General features: G+C 41.2%; 1 long non-coding RNA gene across 1 annotated transcript; it reads left to right on the forward strand.

Moving 5' to 3' along the window:
- The first annotated feature begins 5,420 nt into the window (after nucleotides 1-5,420).
- LOC310668889 lies at nucleotides 5,421-11,292 on the forward strand. The gene is made up of 2 exons (XR_014506874.1): nucleotides 5,421-7,116; nucleotides 10,180-11,292. It is a non-coding gene; the product is annotated as an uncharacterized lncRNA (long non-coding RNA).
- Nucleotides 11,293-11,503: the final 211 nt, after the last annotated feature.

The raw sequence follows: 11,503 nt of genomic DNA on the forward strand, positions 1-11,503 counted from the left end.
TATGAATCAAGGAACAAAAACAAGTATAGTTTGGGACGCGGGTAAAGCAGTTATGAGAGGTTTCTTTATTCAACAGAACACAATTAAAAACAAATACAGAGAAAAAGGGGGAAAAGAAATCTTAAAACAAATTAAGGAAAATGAGAAGAAACTTACCGACAGACCTAATGATAAAAAACTGAAACTGAACATAAAAACATTGCAAGCGCAATTCTCTATGATAAGAAACAAAGAAGTGGAATGGAACATCAAAAGGATGAGGCAAAAGAATTTTGAATATGCAAACAAATCTGGGAAACTACTAGCGTGGCAGATTAAAAAAAGGAAAGAACAAAATATGGTACACAAAATAGTGGTTGAAGATAAAGAGATTGAAGATCCGAAAGGAATAAGAAAAGGATTTGTGGACTTTTTTAGACAATTATATAAGAGGAAAGAGAAAGGAAATTTTTAAAAAATAGAAGACTATTTAAAAGAGAAAGGGGCACAGAAGATTCCGACGAAAGAGAAAAGTAAATTAAATGAGAGGATAGAAATAGAAGAAATAAGAAATGCAATTAAAGAATTAAAAAGTGGAAAGACACCAGGGCCGGATGGATTTAGTGCAAGATTTTACAAAGAAATGAAGGATATCCTGGACATCCTGGTTGTACCACTGAGAGAAGTAATGAATGACATATTAACAAAGAGAGAAATACCAGAAACTTGGAAAGAAGCATATATTACTTTGATACCCAAGCAAGATTCAGATTTATCCCAAGTTAAGAACTATAGGCTGATTTCGCTGCTAAACAATGATTATAAACTGTTTGCAAGTATATTAGCAAATAGGATGAAAAAAGTGTTGAAGGGATTGATACATGAAGATCAAGCAGGCTTTCTTCCTGGCAGACAAATGAAAGACAATATTAGGAATGTAATATTTTGGAGTACATGACTGCCAGGAATGATAAACAAGCTATGTTGATATTTGTAGATGCGGAAAAGGCCTTTGATAATATTTCTTGGGAATTTATGTTAAAAAATTTTGAAATGATGGATATAAGACAAGGGTTTTTGAATGGTATCAAGGCAATATATAGAGATCAAAGAGCAAAATTAATAGTTAACAATGTGGTAACAGAAAATATAAACATAACCAAAGGTACGAGACAAGGATGTCCGCTCTCACCACTGTTATTTATCACGGTCCTGGAAGTCTTTTTAAGGGTAATAAGAAGTAATGAACAGATAAAAGGGGTAACAGTAGGAAGTAAACAATATAAAGTTAAGGCCTTTGCTGATGACTTGGTACTAACTTTGGAAAATTCGACAAATACTGTAACAGAAGTTTTGAATGAAATAGAGCAGTTTGGTCAATTGGCGGGATTTATTTTGAATAAGAAAAAGACAAAAATGATTAGTAAAAATATGGATCAAGAAACTATTGACAAAGTGCAGCAACAACTAGAAATAGAAGTGGTAAAGAAAGTTAAATATTTAGGAGTTTGGTTAACCCCCAGAAGTATTGATTTGTATCAGAATAACTACATTCCAACTTGGAGTAAGATTAAAAAAGACTTGGAGGTGTGGGGAAGAATGAAATTCTCATTTTGGGGAAGAATTCAAATAATAAAAATGAATGTGCTACCGAAAATGCTATTTCTATTTCAAACAGTTCCAGTAATCGGGGGGCAGCTATCTTTAAAAATTGGCAAAGAGAAATTTCAAGGTTTATATGGCAGGGTAAGAAGCCGAGAATAAAGTTTATATTATTGACAGATGCGAAAGAAAGAGGAGGCTTCGCCCTGCCAGACTTGAAATTATATTATGAAGCATCTTGCCTCTGCTGGCTGAAGGAATGGATGAAATTAGAAAATACTGACTTGTTAGACTTAGAAGGTTTTGATAACAGATTTGGGTGGCATGCATATTTATGGTATGATAAAAAGCCGCTAGGGACCGCTTACTAGCGGGAAGGTAAACGGCGTTTCCGTGTGCGGCTCTGGCTCGCCAGAGCAGCAATGTCATGCTGGCCACGTGACCCGGAAGTGTCTCCGGACAGCGCTGGCCCCCGGCCTCTTGAGTGAGATGGGCGCACAACCCTAGAGTCTGTCAAGACTGGCCCGTACGGGCAGGGGTACCTTTACCTTTACCTTTACCTTTAAAAAGCGAGTACACAAAGGTTTTGAAAACCACACCATAAGAAGGTCTTTGATTGAAGTCTGGGAAAGGTATAAAAACTTGTTGGAAGCAAAAACTCCGTATTGGTTGTCACCATTAGAGGCAATGAGCGTGAAAAAAATTAATATGAAAGGAGGATGGGTAACATATCAGAATTTAATAATAAAAAGAGAAGGTAAATGGAAGATGAAATCGTTTGATGTAGTTAAGGAATATGTTAATGATTGGCTGCACTATTTTCAAATCAATGAAATGTTTAAAAAAGATCTGACACTAAGAGGCTTTGATGATAAAGAATCAAAATTTCAGAAAGAAATAATAAATAGTGATTTTAAAGTTTTGGCTAAAATGTATAAGATATTATTAGAATGGTATACAAAGGATGAAGAGGTAAAATCGGTTATGATTGACTGGGCCAAAGATTTTGGATATAATATACAAATGGAGGATTGGGAGAAATTATGGAAAGAAGGTTTAAGATTCACTGCATGTATAACAATAAAAGAAAATGTGATGAAAATGATGTATCGATGGTATGTGTTGGGTGTAGTGAAGGGTTAACCTTCTATGCCTCGAGACTGAGGGGACGGGCTTACAAGGGAAGTAAGCCAGGACGTGATGAAAGCAGCTTGGAATGCTGTGAGCTGAGTGGAAATCAAAAGCAGGTTGTTTGCGTCACTGCAAGCAGAGGGAGAAGATGCAGCTTGAATCAGATGGAAGTTGGAGTTTGTAAATACACTACTTTTGTGCCAATAAAGAGATTTTAGGACAGAAGAAACGTTTGGGACTGATTAACTGCTCTTTCGACACACGACTGCTCTGCAACTTTGCTAATTGCTAATTGCTTTACGACCTGCAGAGGCTCGCAGGGAGAAGCGTGCTGGACACCGAACAATAAAGCAATAAATCTATCCAAGAGGTTATGGGCACCGGCGAAGCGTGTGAGAAAGGGCTTTGAAGCTTTATTTGCTGAACGTCAGTTTGATCGACTGCCAAGACTTCAAAGGGCAGATCGAAGGAAGCTGACAGAGAGGGAGCTGAGAGCCACGTCATCCGGAGTGCCCAGTTTGGCTGCAGAGTGAGTATTATTGGCTGCTCTTGCAGCAAGTCAACAGAAGGGAAGGGAGGCAATGGCTCAGCAAGATGGACATAGCTTTGAGTTTAAACTACCATGTCAGAAACTGGATAGCCAAGATTGGCTGCAGTGGAGCTTTCAAGTGGAACTTTTGCTAGTGGGGGAGCAGCTGTGGGACGTAGTCCAGCCCCCACAGAATGCAGCTGGGAAAGCAGAAGCTGAAAGGGCTGCAGAGCAAAGTGAAGTTGAGAAGCGTGTGCTTGCTTTTTTGGCTGAAAATGTGCATGCTCATCTAGTGCCTGTTGTCCTGGATGCAAAAAGGCCAGGGGCCGCTTGGCTAGCACTCCGAGAGGCTTGTGGAGCTGGGGTGGGAAGCAAGGGCCGAGACGTGGCTGCATCCGAAAGGGAGAGGCAAGATGGCGCCGGCCACATTCTCGAGAGCCGATACACAGCTGGGAGGAGCTGGGAGCCCCCACCGGGGGGGGCGAAGGGACTGTTGCTGTTGCTGGCAATGCTGCTGGTGCTTTTGCTGAACCTGGGAGCTGTATGGATGCTGCAACGTGTCTGTGTGAGGAGCCTGGAGAGAGGCCAAGTGTTAGGAGCCCTTTACCCACCAGAGGGGGTGCAGGAAAACGTCCTGGGGGCCCCGTGAGCAGTGGGGGGGGCAGTGAGCAGTGAAAGCTCAGAGACGCCTCTTTCTCCAAAAGCTGCCAAGAGTTGTTTATGCCAAGAGCTGAAGCCTAGCCGTGCTGGAGACTTCAAGGCCAGCCACCTGCAGCAAGTAGAGATAAGAGCTGTGGAGTTGTGTGGGAATGCCGAGACAAGTCCAGTCTCCATGGCAACTGAGAGAGTTGCATCTACGGAAGCTGTGAAGGTCGTGGGCAAGTCTTCCTGCCGGGGGGAGTCTGTTGCCGTGACAACCAGAGAGAACATCTGCAGAAGCCCCAAGGAGGGGGGTAGCGAGGAGATTGTTGCCATGGCGACCCAGGAGTGTCAACAACAAGACTTTCTCACTGTAATAATCGACTCAGGAGCCACAAACACGCTAGTGCCATCTGCTGGTCTTTTAAGAAATTGCAGGACAGTAAAAACTGAAAAATTTGTGACGATCGCGGATGGAAGCAGAAAAAGACTAACAGAGACAGGCTTTTTCTTCTGTCCCTTTCTTAAGCATGAAGTCAAAGCTTTTGCGGTGCCCGGTTTAACTAATGGTTTATTAAGTGTGCATGATCTACTAGTCGATTGTTATCATGTCTCTTTTGCAGGTACCAAGTGCGGATTTTCCAAGGATGGGAAACACGTGTACACAGTGCAGTCTAAAGACAATATGTTTGCTGTAAATGTGCCTTTTTCTACAGGAGAAGATGACACCGAAGCTGCAAAGGGGCAATGTGTGAATGTGGCGCCCCACCATGGTTGTTCGCATATTTGGCACAGACGCTTCGCCCATTTGAATTGGGGGTATCTTCAGAAAGCACCAGAGCTGACACAAGGGTGCAAATTTAATAATTGTGACAATTTTTTTATTTTATTTTATTTATAATTTTTATTCAGTTTACAAATAAAACAAATTAATACAATTCATACAATTTTTTTAATCCATTCTCTCTTTTTTTTACTTCCCTCAACTTGGCTGGTACTCCTTCCCTTCTTAATTTCCTACACATTTCTGAAATCTCATCTAATTTATGAATTAAATCTTATTTCACTCCAGTTCTAATCTTTCTTTTTTACAAAACTTCATTAAAAGTTACAAGCGTTATTTGTTTTTCACTTAAATTATGCATATATTCTAAAAACTTTTCCCATTCTTCAGTAAATCTCTGATCTCGTCGATTTCGGATTCTTCCTGTCAGTCTATCAAGTTCTGCAAAGTCCATCATCTTCATTCTCCATTCTTCCAATGTTGGTAACTCTTCTTGCTTCCATTTCTGAGCTATCAGTATTCTCGCTGCTGTTACTGCATATAAAAAATTGTGACAAATTTTTAGATTGCAATGCATGTAAACAGGCGAAAATTGTGACATGCTCCTATCCAAAGTCAGAGAGACAGACCACACAACCCTTTGAATTAATTCATGCAGATTTGTGTGGACCCATGTCAGTTGAGTCACTGGGAGGATCAAAGTTTTCTCTGCTTCTAATTGATGATTTTTCGAGGTCTGCTTGGATCTTTGCCCTTAAAAAGAAAGGGGAGGTGGCTAAAATGATCAGGGATTGGATCACCGCAGTTGAGGTAACCTTTTCCACCAAAGTTCGTGGTTTTCAAAGTGATAGAGGTTCTGAATTCACTGGTTCTGCTTTACAGGATTTCTTTAGGGTGAAGGGGATTAGCCACAGATTGACCACTCCTTACTCTCCGCAACAGAATGGGGTCGCAGAGAGACGGAACAGGATGGTGCAGGAAGCTGTGTCTGCGATCCTGTGGGACGCAGGGCTACCCCAAAAATATTGGTCTGAAGCTTGGAGATTTGTGGTCCACACGCAGAATAGAGTGTACAACTCTAGTGTAGGAAATACGCCGTATTTCTTACTGCATGGGAAGAAGCCTAAGGTACACTACCTTCGTGTGTTTGCTTGTGAGGCTTGGGTGCTTATTCCAAAAGCTCTACGCAAGAAAGGTGAGCCAAGATCTAAAAGAATGATCTTTGTAGGGTATGAGCCTGGCTCAAAAGCCTGGTGGTTTGCGTACCCAAGTGGAAACCAGTCCAGGTTGGTTATCAGCAATAGCACTGAGTTCTGTGAACAAGCTGGTTGGAAACGTCTGCATGCTAATCCAGACGTGATTTCACAGCAGTTCTACGACTCAGACGTTGAGGAGGAAGAGGAATTTGTTGCGGGGGACCACAGTCCAGAGCAACAGGATCCACCACAGGGACAGAGTCCAAGGCAGGGACAGCTCAGGATCCCTCAGAGGGGGGAACCTAGAACACCTCCTCAGGCAAGTGTCAAGTTTGAGCCAAATAGTGAGCCTTCTTCACCTGTTGGACCAGCTGTAAGGCCCAAGAGGCGCAGCAGGTCAGAGGGGGAAGACACTGAAGTTGAGGATGATTTAGCTGGACCCAGTGAAGCAGCAGGGTCACCAGGATTCACACTGAGGAGATCAGCGAGGACAAGGAGGCCTCCTGATCGGTACAACGCTTCCGGCATCTGGGTAGGTTCAGCCAGATGTGAACCTGAATCCTTCGAGGATATTCAGAGTTTACCTGAGGAAGAAGCAGGTAAGTGGCACAGGGCAATGGACAAAGAGATGAAGTCCATGAAAGATCTAGGTGTGTTCTTACTCACAGAGTTGCCACCAGGCAAGCAGGCTGTGAGTTGCAGGTGGATTTACCGTTTGAAACCCACTAACACTGGAGAGCCACAGTATAAAGCTAGATTAGTTGCTTGAGGATTCACTCAGAGAAAGGGAATACACTTCACGGAGGTGTATTCGCCAACGTCATGAGTGGAGACTCTGAGAACGCTTTTAGCTTGTGCAGCACAGAGAAGCTGGAAGGTAAACCATTTTGATGTGGATGTTGCCTACCTTAACTCAGATCTCCAGGAGGAGCTATACATGATTCCTCCTCCAGGGTTTGAGAACTTGAGGCAGGATGTTGTGTGGAGATTTCACAAATCCATCTACGGATTGCGTCCATCTGCTAGAAACTGGAACATGTGCCTGAATGAAGCCTTAGAAGAGCTAGGTTTCAGAAGAAGTGTTGCTGATAGTTGCTTTTATTTGAGAGGTTCAGGTGCAACACAAGAGTATTTGCAGATTTGGGTTGATGACTTGTTATTTTTCTCAGAAACAGATGAACAGGCAGAGAAGTTTGCCAAAGAGCTAGGTAAACGGTTCAAGCTTAAACAGCTTGGTGCTGTCAAAACCTGTCTAGGTGGAGATAGAATGGAAAATTAGACAAATGAGTCAAAATACTTTTGAATCGGCAAACAAGTGTGGAAAACTATTAGCTTGGCAAATGAGGAAGAGACAAAAGTTAAATACAATTACCAACTTGGAGGTTGAAGGAAGGATTATACAGAACCCGGCTGAGATTAGAAGTTGTTTTCAAAGGTATTTTAAACAGCTATATTCACAACAGTCACAGAAAGAGGTTGATATAGATGAATTTTTGAAAGTAAATGGTCTACAAAAAATCTCTCAAGAGAATAAATTGAAGTTGAATTATAGAATAACAGAACAAGAGGTAGAAAGTGCCATTCAGAGTATGCAATTGGGCAAATCTCCAGGGCCTGATGGATTGACTTCTAGATACTATAAGACGTTGAAAGAATGGTTGATTCAACCCTTGAAAGAAGTCTGTAATGAAATAATGGAGGGGAGAAAGGCACCAGAGTCGTGGAAAGAAGCATTTATTACACTTATACCAAAGACAGAGACTGAAAAGACACAGCTCAAGAACTACCGCCCCATATCATTGCTTAATGTGGATTACAAAATTTTTGCAGACATTTTGGCTGGAAGATTAAAGAAAGTTTTAGTAGAGGAGATTCATAAAGACCAAGCAGGCTTTCTCCCGGGCAGACACTTATCTGACAATGTGAGAAATGTAATTGACATTTTGGAGCTATTACAGGAGAAAATTAATACGAAGGCAGTTTTGATTTTTGTGGACGCGGAGAAAGCCTTTGACAATATTTCTTGGAGCTTTATGAAGAAGAATCTCCAGGGGATGGGGGTAGGACAAGAATTTGAAAATGGTATAGGTGCAATTTATTCTGAACAAAAAGCTAGACTAATTGTTAATAATGTTGTGACGGAGGAGTTCAGAATAGAAAAAGGAACACGACAAGGTTGCCCAATTTCCCCATTGCTTTTTACATCGGTCCTGGAGGTTCTGCTGAATATGATTAGAAAGGACCAATTGGTTAAAGGGATACAGGTCGGAGCCAAACAATATAAATTAAGAGCATTTGCAGATGACCTAGTTTTGATGTTACAGGAGCCAGAATCTAGTACAAGAAGAGTTATAGAACTGATTCAGGAGTTTGGTCGAGTAGCAGGATTTAAATTGAATAAATTAAAAACAAAGGTTTTGGAAAAGAATTTAACAGAAACTGAGAAAGAGAGGTTTCAGAATGAGACAGGTTTGACAGTGGTTAAGAAAGTGAAGTACCTGGGGATTAATATGACAGCTAAGAATGGGAACTTATTTAAAGACAATTATGATAAATGTTGGACGGAGGTGAAGAAAGATTTAGAAATTTGGTCTAATTTGAAGCTTTCACTGTTAGGCCGTATTGCTGCGATAAAAATGAATGTATTGCCTAGAATGCTGTTTTTATTTCAGACATTGCAAATTAGTGACAAAATGGACTGTTTCAAGAAGTGGCAGAAAGATATTTCTAGATTTGTCTGGCAGGGCAAAAAGCCAAGAATAAAATTTAAAATATTAACTGATGCAAAAGAAAGAGGAGGCTTTGCCCTGCCAGACCTAAAACTTTACTATGAATCAGCAGCTTTCTGCTGGTTGAAAGAATGGCTGCTTCTTGAAAACACAGACATTTTGTATTTAGAAGGATTCAATAATGTTTTTGGTTGGCATGCATATTTATGGTATGAAAAGGTTAAAGTGCATAGAATGTTTAAAAACCATATTGTCAGGAAAGCATTGTTTAATGTTTGGACAAGGTATAAAGACCTACTTGAAAACAAAACCCCCAGGTGGTTGTAACCAATGGAAGCGAAAGCCCTAAAAAAGCTCAATATGGAGGCCAAATGGCTGAAGTATTGGGAAATTTTGGAACAGGAGGGAGACAAACTAAAATTGCAGAGTTTTGAAAAACTAAAAAGCAAAGTGCGAGACTGGCTTCATTATTACCAGATAATGGAGGCATACAAATTGGATAGAAAAATTGGCTTCCAGGTGGAAAAATCAAAATTGGAAACAGAACTGTTAGAACCCAAAACTAAGATTTTGTCAAGAATGTATAACTTGCTGTTGAAATGGAATACTCAGGATGAAACAGTAAAATCTGCTATGATTAAATGGGCACAAGATGTTGGACATAACATAATGATGGCTGACTGGGAGCAGTTATGGACCACTGGCATGAAATTTACGGCATGTAATGCCTTAAGAGAGAATATTATGAAAATGATATACAGGTGGTACATGACACCAGTCAAGCTAGCAAAAATCTATCATTTGCCCAATAATAAATATTGGAAATGTAAAGAAACTGAAGGTACATTCTTTCACCTTTGGTGGACGTGCCCAAGGATTAAGACCTTCTGGGAAAGGATCTATAATGAAATGAAAAAGGTGTTTAAATACACCTTTCCGAAGAAACCAGAGGCCTTTCTCTTGGGCATGGTCGGCCAATTGGTGCCAAAGAAGGATAGAACTTTTTTCATGTATGCCACAACAGCAGCAAGAATACTTATTGCGCAGTATTGGAAGACACAAGAACTACCCACTCTGGAAGAATGGCAGATGAAGGTGACGGACTACATGGAATTGGCAAAAATGACTGGCAGAATCAGAGACCAGGGAGAAGAGACGGTGGAAGAAGATTGGAAGAAATTTAAAGACTATTTACAGAAATATTATAAGATTAATGAATGTTAGAAAGACATCGGATTGAGGTTAAAAGGTTATTAGCAACAAAGTGGTGAAAATTAAAAGGTTTAACATATTAAGATATTAAGAAAGGATTAGGATATATTAAGATATTAAAATAAAGATTAAGTGAAGACAGAGGGAAGGGATTTGCTGATTAAATATTTGAACTGGAATACAGTGAGGGGAGGTGCGGGGAAGTCTGGGAAATAAGTAAATGCGAGGAATATAATGAAAATGGAATTCTTTTTGTTTGTTTTTTCTGTGTTGTTGTTTTTGTCTTTTTGTATTTTTGTACTTTGGTATTTTTCTTTTGTTTTTCCTTTTATGTAAAAACCCTAATAAAAAATATTATAAAAAAAAAACCCTATCTAGGTGTCAGTGTTGAGCATGCACAGGATGGAAGCTTCTTGCTCAGCCAGAGAGGCAAAATTGAGCAATTGCTTCAGAAAATGAGGATCAGTGATTGTGCAGGAGTGAGAAGTCCTATGGAGACTAGTTTTGTGAAGGACAGCCAGCAAGTTGAACGCGCTGCGTTCGAAAATACTGAAGTGTTTCAGTCAGCCCTAGGGAGTTTGTTGTACTTGTCCCAGTGGAGCAGACCTGATATAGCATTTGCTGTCAATCTGCTCAGCAGGGAAGCTTCAAACCCTAGTGTGCAAGCCTGGAATGGCATCAAGAGAGTTCTGAGGTATTTGCAGGAAACTAAAGACTTTTGTCTTAGGTTGCCGGCACAAGGAGAAGTCAAACTGACTTGCTTTGTGGACTCAGATTGGGCTAATCTTGAGGATCGCAAGTCTGTGTCTGGCCTAGTGGTGAAGTTTGGGAACTCAGTAGTTGGATGGAGGTCCAAGAAGCAAAGCCTTATAGCACTCTCATCCACTGAGGCTGAGTTCAGTGCTCTTTCAGAGGTGTGCAGAGAAGTAGAGTTCTATGCTTGCTTAGTGCAGGAACTCTGTGAAGTGGATTGTCAACCGATATGTGTTTTCGAGGACAATCAACCATGCCTACGTTTGGCAGAGTCAGGTCAGTTCAAGGCTAGAACTAAACACCTAGACATTCGCTTTCGGAATGTGTGCCAGAGTGTTCAGGAGGGATTAGTTGCACTGAAGTATTGTCCCTCTGCCAAGAACCTAGCTGAGGGTTCACAAAGCCACTCTCCTTCCAAAGACATGGAGAGTTTTGCGAAGATCTGGGTTTGGGACGACCAAGGGTCGATTCTCCCCTCAGGCGCGAGGCAAGAGGGGGTGTTGGGTGTAGTGAAGGGTTAACCTTCTATGCCTTGAGACTGAGGGGACGGGCTTACAAGGGAAGTAAGCCAGGACTTGACGAAAGCAGCTTGGAATGCTGTGAGCTGAGTGGAAATCGAAAGCAGGTTGTTTGCGTCTCTGCAAGCAGAGGGAGAAGATGCAGCTTGAATCAGATGGAAGTTGGAGTTTGTAAATACACTACTTTTGTGCCAATAAAGAGATTTGAGGACAGAAGAAACGTTTGGGACTGATTAACTGCTCTTTCGACACACGACCGCTGTGCGACTATGCTAATTGCTAATTGCTTTACGACCTGCAGAAGCTCGCAGGGGGAAGCGTGCTGGACGCCGAACAATAAAGCAATAAATCTATCCACCGGTCTATAACACCGGTGAAGTTAGCAAGGATGTACAAGAGATGTAATAAATGTTGGAAATGTAAAGAAAAAG

Source organism: Podarcis tiliguerta (assembly GCF_965153285.1).
Source record: "Podarcis tiliguerta genome assembly, chromosome: W".
Classification (NCBI taxonomy): domain Eukaryota; kingdom Metazoa; phylum Chordata; class Lepidosauria; order Squamata; family Lacertidae; genus Podarcis; species Podarcis tiliguerta.